The sequence below is a fragment of the Notolabrus celidotus genome, chromosome 8 (assembly GCF_009762535.1).
Source record: "Notolabrus celidotus isolate fNotCel1 chromosome 8, fNotCel1.pri, whole genome shotgun sequence".
Lineage (NCBI taxonomy): Eukaryota > Metazoa > Chordata > Actinopteri > Labriformes > Labridae > Notolabrus > Notolabrus celidotus.
In genome coordinates, this window is record NC_048279.1 from 35,366,053 (window position 1) to 35,379,379 (window position 13,327).

Sequence of the window (13,327 nt, forward strand, 5' to 3'; positions counted from 1 at the left end):
TTATCACAAATCAGCAGCTTCACTCAGTCAAGTACTTTCCCCCTTGTCCAAAGTCTTATGGCCGTCAGTGTCCCCCCTGCATCCTTACATTCACAACCACTAATCCCTGATATTATTTCAGGTTTTTACTATAGAAATTAACAGTGTTTTGCCATATAATTAACATGAAAATACCATATAAAAAATAAAATAATAACAAATACAAATAAAGAGCAAAGAGGATGAAGTCACATGAAAGCAAATCTGCAAAAATGAGTGTTAACCCTCCTGTTATGTTCGTTTCTTAGAGCCAACAATAATGTTCTTGGGTCAATTTGACCCGGGGCATATTCAATGATTCAAAAGTGTCAGAAATGGAGCAACGCCTGCGAGCTAGTTCAGGCAGACAACTCGAGCTGCAATGCCGTACACATCACATGTCCCACTCTCATAACCATCATCCAATCCTGCCCTCTGCCTCTCAAATTGGCGGTCTATTTAAAGGGGACATATCACGCTTTTTTCATCAACATATATTGGTCTAAGAGGTCCCCAAAACATGTCTTTAAAGTTTATGCTCAAAAAAACACTTTGAAATCAGATTTTGGTCTGCCTGAAAAGTCCTCTTCTTCAGTCCTCCTCAGAACACTCTGTTTTCCCTCTGACCACGCCCCCTCCGGAAGTGGATGTGCCTCGGCTGTCCAGCACGTTGATCTAATGTTTACATGTTGGCTGAATATACACGGCTGCTCACAGACCCGCGTTACTTCAACCCTCTGAATCTGATCCAGACGGAGAGGCGCCTGTAGCAGGACCTTTCTGAACCATTGGTCACAGATTTAGTGTTTCTTGTTGTTTTATTTGTCAGTATGTAGACGTGTGTCTTGGTACACAGCTACCAACATGTAGCTATGTGGCTATGCTAACTAGCGCTAGCACTTATCCATGATAAATAAAAATCATCCACTAGATCTTCAAATCTGCAGACGTGGGGAGTAAAACCAACCTCTGTGTTTATTAAGACAGCCTACAACTAGCATGCCTCCCTCCTAAGCTCCTTGTTAGCACACATTTGTGCAGGTAATGAAAAACGGAGGAGGGATTCAGTATTATTTTATACAGTCTATGGGCTGAACAAGCTCCGAGCTCTGACTCCTGTTACAGATCGGATATTGTTGTTACGTAACAAAAACACGGAAATCTGAAACGGCTCGTTTCACACACATTTACAGAAAGGTGGAGAAATCAGAACAGGGGCAGAATGGATTTTTTTCATTCTCGGGGGGTTTGTAGACAGGGACACATATTTCAGGTAAAGAACCATTAAAAAGTCCATTTTGCATGATATGTCACCTTTAAACGCAGAGGAAGTCAGAGGAGAGAAGAGAGGACAGGAGTGATGTGATGTATATATGGTGATAATAGCCACTGTGAGGTCTTTGCCCTGCTGAAATGGAGCTCAAAGTTGCCGTCAGATCCCAAATCTGTTGCATCAACAAGGTCGCTGGACAACATGCAAAATTAAAGCCTTGAGAGAGACGGCTATTCAAGAGCTGGCACTCTCTGCATCATTTAAAGAGGAGAAAAATGGAGGATATAATGAGGACAACACGATTGGATGAACTTCTGTGCGATGCTTAATCCATTCTTGACTCGTGCAGCCGTTTAAAGGCAGGTTTCAAACACTCCAATTTCCAGTTGAGAGCTTTTTCTTGTTTCATTCAACTCACAGAGAGATGTTTGTAATAAAGAAGAGGAGCTGGCTCTATTTCTACATTCATAGGAGAAAAGGAGGAAACTGACCTGACTGCATTACAGCAGTTTATCAGTTTTGCTTGTAAAACCCTCCTCTTAAATCTCACATTACACTCTCCTCACTACAGCTCTCTGTGCACGACTACCGCAGCTGCAATCTCAGGAGGTCCCAAAAAATCTCTCCACGAAAGGCAGGCTGCGGGGAAATTGATTCAGCAGAAAAATGAAATTACAACAGATTGGCAAAAGTTATAAAGCATAAAATCTGAGAAACACCTCGTACGGAGGGTTGTAAAATGTAACCGGAGGGAAATGTTCTCTTTAAAATGAAGAAAGGCGAGAGAGAGGGGCCCATAAAGGATCGCTTCACTGTTGAATAAAGATGCTGTTACACACAGAGATACCGAGGAGACGGAGAGATGGAGAGATGGAGTGATGGACGGGGTTTCACGGATGAGTGAGTGGGTGGTTATGGGTCGTCATCCATATGTCATTTTATGCTTTATGTGAATGTAAGAGATTTTACTGATCACGGCGAGCAGCAGCCTGGAGATATTACTCTGACTCTGAGCCCAGATCAACCCCCGCCTTCCAATCAAGCATCGATCTGGCCTGACTCTGTGTTCTGTGTTCTGTGTTCTGTGTTCTTATGAAGGCCTTTGTTTGACTGATTAAACAAAACAGTGTATCCACACACAGAAAAAAAAGGAAGCTGCCAGAAATAAAGAGACACAGACAGGCAGATGGATGGTTGGGCAGTTGGCCCTGCACTGAGCTGGAAGGCAGATGAAGGTCACTGAGCTGCTGCTCCCTCTTTAGTCTTACACAGGGAGATGGAGAGATACAATAAGAAGACAGGCAGGGGGATAGATGAACTGATAGACGCCTGCAGAGTGGTTTTCAAAGACAGGAGCTCTGGGCTGGATGTACAGAGGCTTCAAATGAGGGATATTAAAGTAGGTTGGTGGTTGTTGCATTAAAGCTGGGGTTGGCAGTCTCGGAAAACTAGCATGAATTTGAATGTAGCATTTCCTCAGGACTCCGTCTAACCCCTCCCCTCCTCCCTCGGAGCTCCTCCAAAACGACGCCCCCCCCGCTCACATGCACGAGCGCCGCTGACTTGCGACCATATGATGGTGACTGATTCAAAACCGGTCCTCACCAAAACATTCTCATAGTGAAAGTTAAAAACACAAACAAACATGGCTGCTGTTAGTACTCACAACTGTCATGCTAGCATTATCCATTCATCATGGTGACACAATATCAGGAGAAAAGTTATAACACATATATAACACTGTAACAGCTCTACTGTTTGTTAAACCTGTTCAGTGTAGATGCTCTTAATTCCTACAGTGTTGACGGTCAGTGAAGGCATCAGGAGAGGTGTAGAGTGTGTGAGCGGGAGAGAGGAGAGACAAGAGGAGAAGTTCTTCATTCATTCAAACATTGATTGTTGCTTTGTTGGTTGGCGTGGTAACGGCCGACAGTGACCGGTTATTAAAGATCAACGTGTTCACCAATCGGCTCGTCATCACTACAGCGTCCGGACAGACGCTACAGTACATCTACATTTCTGTAGGACTTACTGAATGTCATTCATTCTTCTGCTTGTCAGAGCCCCCGTGGTGAGAGCTTTTTAGACTCTGATCCGGACTACAGTCCTGAGCAAAGACCCTCATGGGGTCAGAGGGGACAGGCCCGAGGTCGAGCGAGAGGGGCAGTCAGTAGAGTCAGGGGAAGCAGAGGCAGGAGAAAGGGACTCGGAGGAGTGCACGCTGGGGAAATGTACGCTCTGCAGGAGGCGGGCAGAACAGCAGGACGGGATTTGAATGGTTTAAAATTTTGGCACCCAAAAACGGTGATTGGTTGGTGTTTTCCCAGGTTTACTCCGGCTGTAAATAGCAGCTTTTCTTCACTCTTTTTTAAGAACACATTATGTATTGATCGCCATCAGGACATAAAGATCATTTTAACCAGTATAACAAAAAGTGGATCTAAATCTGACGACCAACCCCAGCTTTAAGGAAGAAGGGTTTCAAAGGGAGAGTCCTTTGCATCAAAAACTCAAACACAGGAATAAAACACTACCAGTCACAAGTTTGGACACACCTTCTCATTCAATGTTTTTTATTTACTTTAATTATTTCCAACATTGTAGATTAATACTGAAGACATCAAAACTATGAAATAATCTGGTTTTGCCATAATCTGGATTACAACAGTAGTCAAATAGGGCTATCCATTGTGTACTCCTCATTTCTTTGCACTGGCACCGGTCAAATGTAGGATCCAGTTTAAAATTCTTGTTGTTGTGTACAGAGCGCTCAATGGTCAGGCTCCAGTCTACATTAGGGAGCTGCTGAAGCCTTATAACTCCGGCAGGTCTCTGGGGTCCTCTGATCAGGGTTTACTGGTTGTGCCTCGTACAAGGTTAAAAACTAAAGGGGACTCTGCCTTCCAGGTTGTTGGTCCTAAACTCTGGAGCAGTCTCCCTCTGGAACTGAGAACTGTGGACACTGTTGACAGGTTTAAAAAGCAGTTGAAGACCCATCTGTTTAGCCTTGCCTTTGTTTAATCTGTCTGTTTTTTATGTACTTGCAATCGCTGTTTTGCCTTTTAATGTTTTTCTACTGTTGTTGTTGTAAAGCACCTTGTGACCTCTGTTCTTGAGAGGTGCTCCATAACTACATCTTACTTACTTACTTACTAACCCTACCTCTGAACAACTGATGGTCTCAATCACATTAAGAAGGCAAGTCATTCTACAAATGAACTCTTGACAAGGCTCATGTTCTTTAGAAACCATTCCAGGAGACCACTTCATGAAGCGGACTGAGAGAATACCAAGAGTGTGCAAAGCTGTCATGAAGGAAAAAGGGGGCTACTTTACAGAATCTAAAATATAAAACATATTCTGCTTTGTTTAACACTTTTTAAAAAATTAAATAATTCCATATATGTTGTTTCATAGTTTTGATGTCTTCAGTATTAATCTACAGTGTTTACAATAATTAAAATAAATACAAACCCTTGAATGAGAAGGTGTTTCCAAACTTTTGACTGGTGGTGTATATCTGGGCAATTTCAAGTCAACTCAAGTCAAATGTATTTATAATGCACATTTAAAAATAGCTGCAACTAAATTAAGTGCTACACATTGCATGAAGGAAACAATGCATAACAATCTAAAGTACTTCTGCACTCTGGGTTGCAAAATCTGGATTCCCAAAACCCAAATTAAGATCTTATTCTGGTTTCTGAAATCGGTATATGACGTTTATCTGCACATGCATGGAAACTGGGATACCCATGTCCATGCAAACAAACTCAATGAGTGACACGTTTGACTGTTTAAAGAAAGCAGGATGAGAAAGCACGCTATGTGCAATGCTTGTAACAGCAGACTAGGGTCAGCATTGACATTAAAATCACAAAGAGACAGAATCAGAAATTTAAAATCCATCTATCGTTTGTTTCCTGACACGCTACCCATGTCAGTCCCTCTCCGAGCAACTATGACCCTAGTATTCACAGTCTGTCTCGCTCCATTGGCACCTGTCGGCTACATATTGCATGAAAGAAACAATGCATTAAAAGTCAAAGCATTTATGCCCTCTAGGTTGCAAAATCTGGATTCTCAAAACCGAGATAAGAGCTTCTCCTGGTTCCTGAAATCGGTATATGATGTTTACGTGCACAGACCCGAAAACAGGTGACTTCAAAAAGCATATCAAGGGTGACACATATGAAAGCAGGATGAGAAAGTATCACCTTGGCATGTACAGGTACAGGACAAGATCAGCAAGCCAACAAGATGTGCATCTCTGCCCACAGGAGAGCCAAAAATCAACACAAGCTGAAAGTTCCTCACAGCAGCTTTATGCTACATGCTGCAGACTCCAGTCAGAATTGAAAGTAAAATCACAAAGAGACAGAATTCCTGACACGCTACCCATGTCAGTCCCTCTCCGAGCAACTATGACCCTAGTATTCACAGTCTGTCTCGCTCCATTGGCACCTGTCGGCTACATATTGCATGAAAGAAACAATGCATGAAAAGCAAAAGCATTTATGCTCTCCAGGTTGCAAAATCTGGATTCTCAAAACCGAGATAAGAGCTTCTCCTGGTTCCTGGAATCGGTATATGATGTTTACGTGCACAGACCCGAAAACAGGTGACTTCAAAAAGCATATCAAGGGTGACACATATGAAAGCAGGGTGAGAAAGTATCACCTTGGCATGTACAGGTACAGGACAAGATCAGCAAGCCAACAAGATGTGCATCTCTGCCCACAGGAGAGCCAAAAAATCAACACAAGCTGAAAGTTCCTCGCAGCAGATTTACGCTACATGCTGCAGACTCCAGTCAGCATTGAAAGTAAAATCACAAAGAGACAGAATTCCTGACACGCTACCCATGTCAGTCCCTCTCCGAGCATCTGTGACCCTCGTATTCACAGTCTGTCTCGCTCCATTGGCACCTGTCGGCTACATATTGCATGAAAGAAACAATGCATTAAAAGTCAAAGCATTTATGCCCTCTAGGTTGCAAAATCTGGATTCTCAAAACCGAGATAAGAGCTTCTCCTGGTTCCTGGAATCGGTATATGATGTTTACGTGCACAGACCCGAAAACAGGTGACTTCAAAAAGCATATCAAGGGTGACACATATGAAAGCAGGGTGAGAAAGTATCACCTTGGCATGTACAGGTACAGGACAAGATCAGCAAGCCAACAAGATGTGCATCTCTGCCCACAGGAGAGACAGAAATCAACACAAGCTGAAAGTTCCTCACAGCAGCTTTATGCTACATGCTGAAGACTCCAGTCAGCATTGAAAGTAAAATCACAAAGAGACAGAATCACAGATTTAAACTCCATCCATCGCCTGTTCCCCGACACGCTACCCATGTCAGTCCCTCTCCGAGCATCTGTGACCCTCGTATTCACAGTTTGTCTCGCTCCATTGGCACCTGTCGGCCTCCGTCAGTGACTTCTTCACTGATTAAGCGTGTGAAATCGTGACGGAGCCTGTCATTGTCAGAAATCACCCTGAAAGGCGATCCAGCCCTGAAGAGGGAGTGCAAGAGGAGTGTCACAGAGAGGACTAGTCGAGAGGACACCCAGGGGCCAGAGGATAACTCCACTGCAGAGTGTTTCCACAATGATGAAGGAGAAGAGCGTACACATGTGCAAGTCCTCACTTTGTTGGCTTGTTTTATTGCAGTCAGGGCGTCTGCAGCCTCAGATATCTGCACAGTATACAGCCTTTGTAAATATGTGTAGTTAGATATTTGACTTCTGACTCAGAGAGAGCTGCAGATCTTTGCTTTACTGATCTGAATCAAAGACTCGGAGGCTCAGTGGTTTTTTGGTTTTAGAGGTTTCATCCAGCAGGGATCAGAGTCGACTGGAGGTTAAATCCAGACAGCAGAGCGGAAATGAACCCTCTGCCACGCGGCTTTAAAACCTTCATCCTCTGCTGTTCAACTCAAGGACCAATACACCTCCTACAGGTGTGTGCGTGTGTGTGAGTTATCCAGCACTTCTATCTGTGTGAGGAGCAATTTGAGTGAGAGAGTGCAAATGTTTTACAAGTTAAGTCTCACACACACTGAGAGCGTGAACACTGATGACAAATAACTGATTTTGCTCGTTTGGTTCTTAGAGTGTGTGGAGTGCAAAGATATGGCAAACACATCACACCACACTAACAAATACAAACTAGGAATCTTGCAGTCTCTCTCAGTCATACCTGACTTTACTGTAAACAAACATGGCGGACTACAGCTAGCATCATTGTCAGTTTGTTTCTTAAACACTTAGGTTGTTGCAACAGATCAACAAGTGCGTCCTCCATTTCTGATATGCATCTAACTTAATGCTTCTTGTTTACTTTTGCACCAATGACTGAATGTATTGGTCTTCCTGGTTCAGTCAGCTTGCTTTCCGATTGGTTATTGTTTCATTCTGCAGGACAAACCACAGAGTGCATGCTCAGCCATCCTCGGGGTAATCAAACATGTCTAATATATGTGATTTCCAGTTGTATCATCTAGATCGGGGGAATGAAGATCACTCTTAGCACTCCTCACTAGACAAGAAAATCTGACAAGACCCTGTCCGGTCTGTCTCTGATCCGTGAAAGCACTGGATCTGATAGGTGTCTATTCTAGTCAATGTGTTAACTTCCACTGGATCCTCCTGTACTGCTCCACCTGCTTCTTCAACATGTTGTCTGTTAAAAACAAAACTCACACACATAACCACCACAGCTTCTAAAATAATCGGTCTCCCCACACCAAACTTCACAGGCTGAAACCACAGGGCCATGATATGCATCACAACCTCAAGAGAACAGGACATCACACATCCACTAAACACCCACCTCATCCCATTCCCCTCAGGACGCAGGGACAGAGCTCTGAGGTGCAGAAAGGCCTGATCCCTGCTGTTATAGCAAGCCTGAACAAAAGGCCTCACTGAATTATACAACTCTGTCTGAGTGTTGATGTCTTGGTGGACAGTTTGTTGAGCTTACAGTGTATGTTCTATGTTTGTGGAAATGCAGAAAGGTGCTGTGGAAAAGAATTTCCCCAAGGGGGACAATAAAGTCTAAAGTCTAAAAGTCTATCCGCTCCGGATCAGATACACAAGACCTCTATTTGTTGCCGGATGCCGGAGCACGACGCATCAATCTCAACAGAGCAGATGGAGCTGGGACAGGAAGTCAGGTTTCACCAAAACAAAATGAAAACATCCGGTTAATTTTCAGAATAAAACACTCTGTGTTATCACCAGATCGTATTTCACTTAACTACAACAACAAACCAAAGTCATGATGAGCGGAGCCAGGCCTGGAGTCAACAGGTCAGAGGTTTTCAGAGGACCAGAAAGACAACCTGGAGGAGGAGAGGAGGAGGAGGAGGATAATCCTTGATTCAGTGATTACAGCGGGGAAACCTCAAGGACCGAACACGGATCTGGTGGAGGTCCGATCAGATATTCTGGCCTTTGCTGACTGTAGAGGCAGGAATAGGTTTCCCACTTTTCACTTGGAGTGTGGGTGTGTCTGTGTGGGTCTGTGTGGGTGTGTGTGTGTGTCACTGGGGCTGACTGATTGCCTAATGAATAGCACCTGCACTGCCTGTGAATCTGTTTTGCCTGGTGCAGGGAGAGAGGAGGCAGGGTGCTGATATTTCTGTTGACCGCTAAAGCTTCTTACCACCACATAGTCGAATTCTGCAAGCCTACCTTCATGAAATATATGCTTGAAAGTACGTTTATTGAGAAGGTTAAATAAAACACTCAAATTGCAGTAATGGCTTCATGCTTCCTCCCTTGGAGTCAGCGCGTCAGAAAGATCCCTGTATTCCCCTCTGTGACTAATCTAGTTTTTTGATAGTCATGCAACACTGACTTTTGTTGGAAGATGAAAAAAGCCCTCCTAAAATCAGCAGATTTTTGAAATGTTTCACTTTGTGCATGATATCTTAAGATAGCAGGGTTTGTAGGGCGGGTCTGCCCTGATAAAATCTATGAAGCAGAGTGTAATTGGGATTGAATTGGTGCAGTGAATGCTTTATGTGTAAATATTTGTAATGAACAGCTTGCTTTCTAGAGTTTATGCCAGTTCACAAAAAAATGTTAGAGAACAACTTCAATTTTTTGTCTTGCCTTGATTTAAAAATGACACAAAATTTGAGTTTTTCCAAACTTATTTTTTTGGCTCAAGTAGAAAGTTAACAAAACAGGGATCTAGTTGGATCATTAAAGAGAGAAATGGACTAAAAGTTGAACTTTAGTGGACCTAACATGACCTCACCATAGACCTTTCTGGAGTCCCTGAGCTCCCTTGTCTCGTAGATTCCTCTGAGCTGCCGTAGACGTCCTCCTGCTGTGGACGATCTGGACTCCAGCTGATACGGACGTGCTGGACTCCAGCGGCAACAGCTTCTACGACTCGTCTCATCACTATCACCTCTCTCTCTTACTCCCCTCTATCTGTCTTTCCAGACCCAACTCAGTCGAGGCATGATGGCTGTCTAACATGAGTCTGGTCCTGCTGGAGGTTTCTGCCTGTTAAAAGGAAGTTTTTCCTCACCACTGTAACTAGCTAAATACTGCGATGTGCAATGCTCATGATGGATTAAGGTGGGGTCAGACTGAGTCTTACCCTGTCTTGGTGTTGGGTCTCTGTTCATAATTTGACATAGTGTGGTCTACACCTCCTATGTTTGTAAAAGCGTCTTGAGATAACGTTTGTTGTGATTTGGCGCTATACAAATAAAGATTGATTGATTGATTGATTGATTGATCACCACCAATAATTCATTGATAGGAAACTAAATCATAAACAGGTTTCAGAAAACATCTTCCACAACCTGCAGACCAAAACAATCCCCACTCCCTCCGTCAGAGACTCTGACAGGGTGACAGCTGTGAGGGCCGCTCATTCTGGCCTCTCATCGAGTTCGCTGAGGTAATCATCACAGAGCAGGGTCAGGTGTGGGAGCCTGATTGCCCCTGATTTGGAGCAGGTGCGGTGGAGCTTATAAATACTCTTGGACTCCAGTTTCCTGCGCTGAGTCATTCGCTCACCTTCTGAGGGAGTAAGAGGATCCTCAAACCTTCCCTGTGTGATTTGTTCTCATTTCAAGTCCCTATAAGAGTCGTATTGTTGATGCTGGGTCGGTGTTTTCATCCCAGTCTTTTGTGTTCTCTTCGAAGGCGTCCCCGGTAGCGCTGAGTTTCTGTTTAAGCGTACTTCCTGTGTCTTCCTGATGATTTAGTTTCCAGTCAGTTGCTCTGCAGCGGTGGTTTAGTTCCTCTCTTATCTTTACAAAGCTTTGTTTAGTTTTCAGGAACTTCTTTGTGTTCCCGGCCTTTGTTTTGGGTTTTCTTTCTGCCTTTGATTGCTTGCAGTTGTAGCGGTTTTTCCTTTTCACTAAAAACCTTGTGGTTTGCAACTTCGTCTCACTTCCCCTCATCCTGACCAACAATACACGACTTCTGTCTTCTCTACTTGAAAAGAACAGCACACTCAAAAAGTCCTGAAATATGTTCCTGCAGTTTCTGATCTTGGAGCCACATGCACGGGATGAAATCTACTTTTCTGCACCTTTTTTGGGCTGCTTTTGTGATGCATGCAGAATGTGATACACTCTTGGATGTGTATAACTCATGTACTTGTAAATGGACTTGTACCTATTATAGCTCTCCTAGCCTGACACATTCACTCATTCACACACATCATACGCTGTAGGCACGAGACGCGATTATAGGGAACCATCAATATTAACAAACCCCATTCATACGCCTTGTGACTGTCATTGGGAGCAATTTTGGGGTTCAACGTCATGCACATTGACACTTCGACATGTGACTGCAGGAGCTGCGTTATTGAACCCCCAACCTCCTGATTCAGAGACAACCTACTCCAACACCAAGCCACCGACGGAAGTCTGCTGCATGGTAGAAAGTCCAATTAATTCTACTTTGGATGGCGTTGGTGGTGCATGATTGCGTCAGTCAATGCAGATATTGCACCCAGAAGTTGATGCATAATATTTGGAAGAAATGATTCATGCATCCTACAGGCAATTCAGAGTGACCGATTAACCTGGTGAGCATGTGTTGGGACCAAGGGCGTAGGTTTGATTTTGACGTTGGTGGGGACCAATGGCAGTTGCCTATGAGGGGGCGGGGGGGGATATTTTCCTTTTGTTGAAATAGCTTCTAATGTCCACCCATCTTTTCTTGCCTGCCGACATCCTCAGACATGAGTGCACCGTCAACACTGGCGAAACCTGCAAGCGAAACAGCCTACAGGGAGCTAAGCCAGTCAAAAAACAGACCGGTCTCAAAGACGTATTTGGGGAAGGATTTCACCCTTTGTGTGCAGCATAAAGCAATTTTTTTCCCCCTTCAACCTTAATATTGGTGGGGATATTGCAGCCATCGTTTGAGATTGGTAGGGACACGTCCATATGGTCCATACACAATTCTACGCCATTGGTTGGGACTGTGGGAGGAAGTACCCGGAGAGAACCCACGTATCTATGGGGAGAAGACAGGAATTCAAACCAGGAACGTTCTTGCTGTGAGGCAACAGCGGCCCAACACTGGCCCAGCATGCAGCCCAAGAACTAATCAACATTTAGCTATATTCACGCCTTTTATCCAGAGAGGACAAGACAGTGGATAGAGCAGGAAACAGGGACTCCTTACATGGGATACCTGACTTTACCATGAGGCTGAACTGGCGTTGCATTCAGTGATAATTTAAAGGTGTCTCCAAAACTAGTCCAAGCACCAAAACCTAACCAAATTGATGGTTTCAACAAACCATGCATTGGAGAAAGAAGCCACAGGGGTTAAATCTATAACTCAAGATGATATCATGTTTGGTATTTCCAGGATTATGCACTGAGATATCATGCAAACAGCTGAATCAGGATGTGTTGCATTCATTGTCATAGTAAAAAAAAGAACCAGTGATTGTTTGGAGGACGTAATAAATAAACTGCAGCCTCTCTCGTTCCAGTGCTGTGTTTAGTTGATCCATTCGCCCGCCCTGACCTCCTCCCTCTGCAGACTTCATTTTTTAATAAACACATCACCCAGCGACCTCCACTTTCCCTGAAAAAGAGTCACAATGCTTTTAGAGGGCTTTGCTGCTGGAGGGTAACTCATGTCATGTTTTCTGCTCTCACTGTCAGAACGTTTGTTTTGTCGGGATGAGAGCTTCAAATATTTTGTCGGAAGTGACTTTTCTGTGAATATAAACATTATTCCATCAGAGGTTTTAACAGAGTCGCATTTCTGTGTTGAGAAAAGTGTGTTTCCTCCTCATCCATCACCTTTTTTTGTTTTTAGAGATTTGTTCTAGGCGACGACCTGAGATTGTGTCAAGGTTGGAGTTGAAATTAAGAATCGATCCACGCTGAAAATATCAACTGTTGCTCCCTCGCAGAGCTGCATCATTTAACCTCCATTCCCTGTTCCTCAATCAGAGATGGAGTGCCCGTCTGTGGCGGGGTGGCATTTAGCTCGGCCCTCCATCCCTCTAATTGTCAATTATTCTCAGAATATGGAGCTCGGCCACTCCGGCCAGGCTGGAGTCGTCATTAAGCCGCAAGGCGTAGCACAAATGCATCGCAGGGACGGGGAACAGCCATGCCAGCAGCCTCAGCGGGTGGCATTTAAAAGACCAATCAGCCGCACTAATGCTTCACGTGTGTGCGTGAAATACAGTCACATGGCAATCAGGCTGAGAGACCCCCTTTCACCATTTATCTCTGTTTATAAGACTGAATATCTCTCATGAAACAAATGAGCTTGACCTTTCATGAGTGACTCGCCTTTTCTTCTGCTTGAGATTATGATAAATAACCTGAAATGGCGCCGGGATGAGGAGGGTCTGTCGATGGAGAGAGAGAGAGCGAGAGAGAGAGGGAACGAGCCCGTGCCAGAGTCATCAGTCATAAACCCGCCTGCGGCTCAACACCAGCTCGGAAAAGGGCAAGAGTCGAGTGAAAAAATGGTCTTGATGGAGTCGCTAAAGACCAAGATAATTATGGATCCAA

General features: G+C 44.2%; 1 protein-coding gene across 1 annotated transcript in view; it reads right to left on the reverse strand.

The window, feature by feature from the left end:
- Positions 1–13,327, reverse strand: part of glra1 (glycine receptor, alpha 1) — a 163,167-nt gene that overhangs the window by 75,009 nt on the left and 74,831 nt on the right. The window lies entirely within an intron of this gene.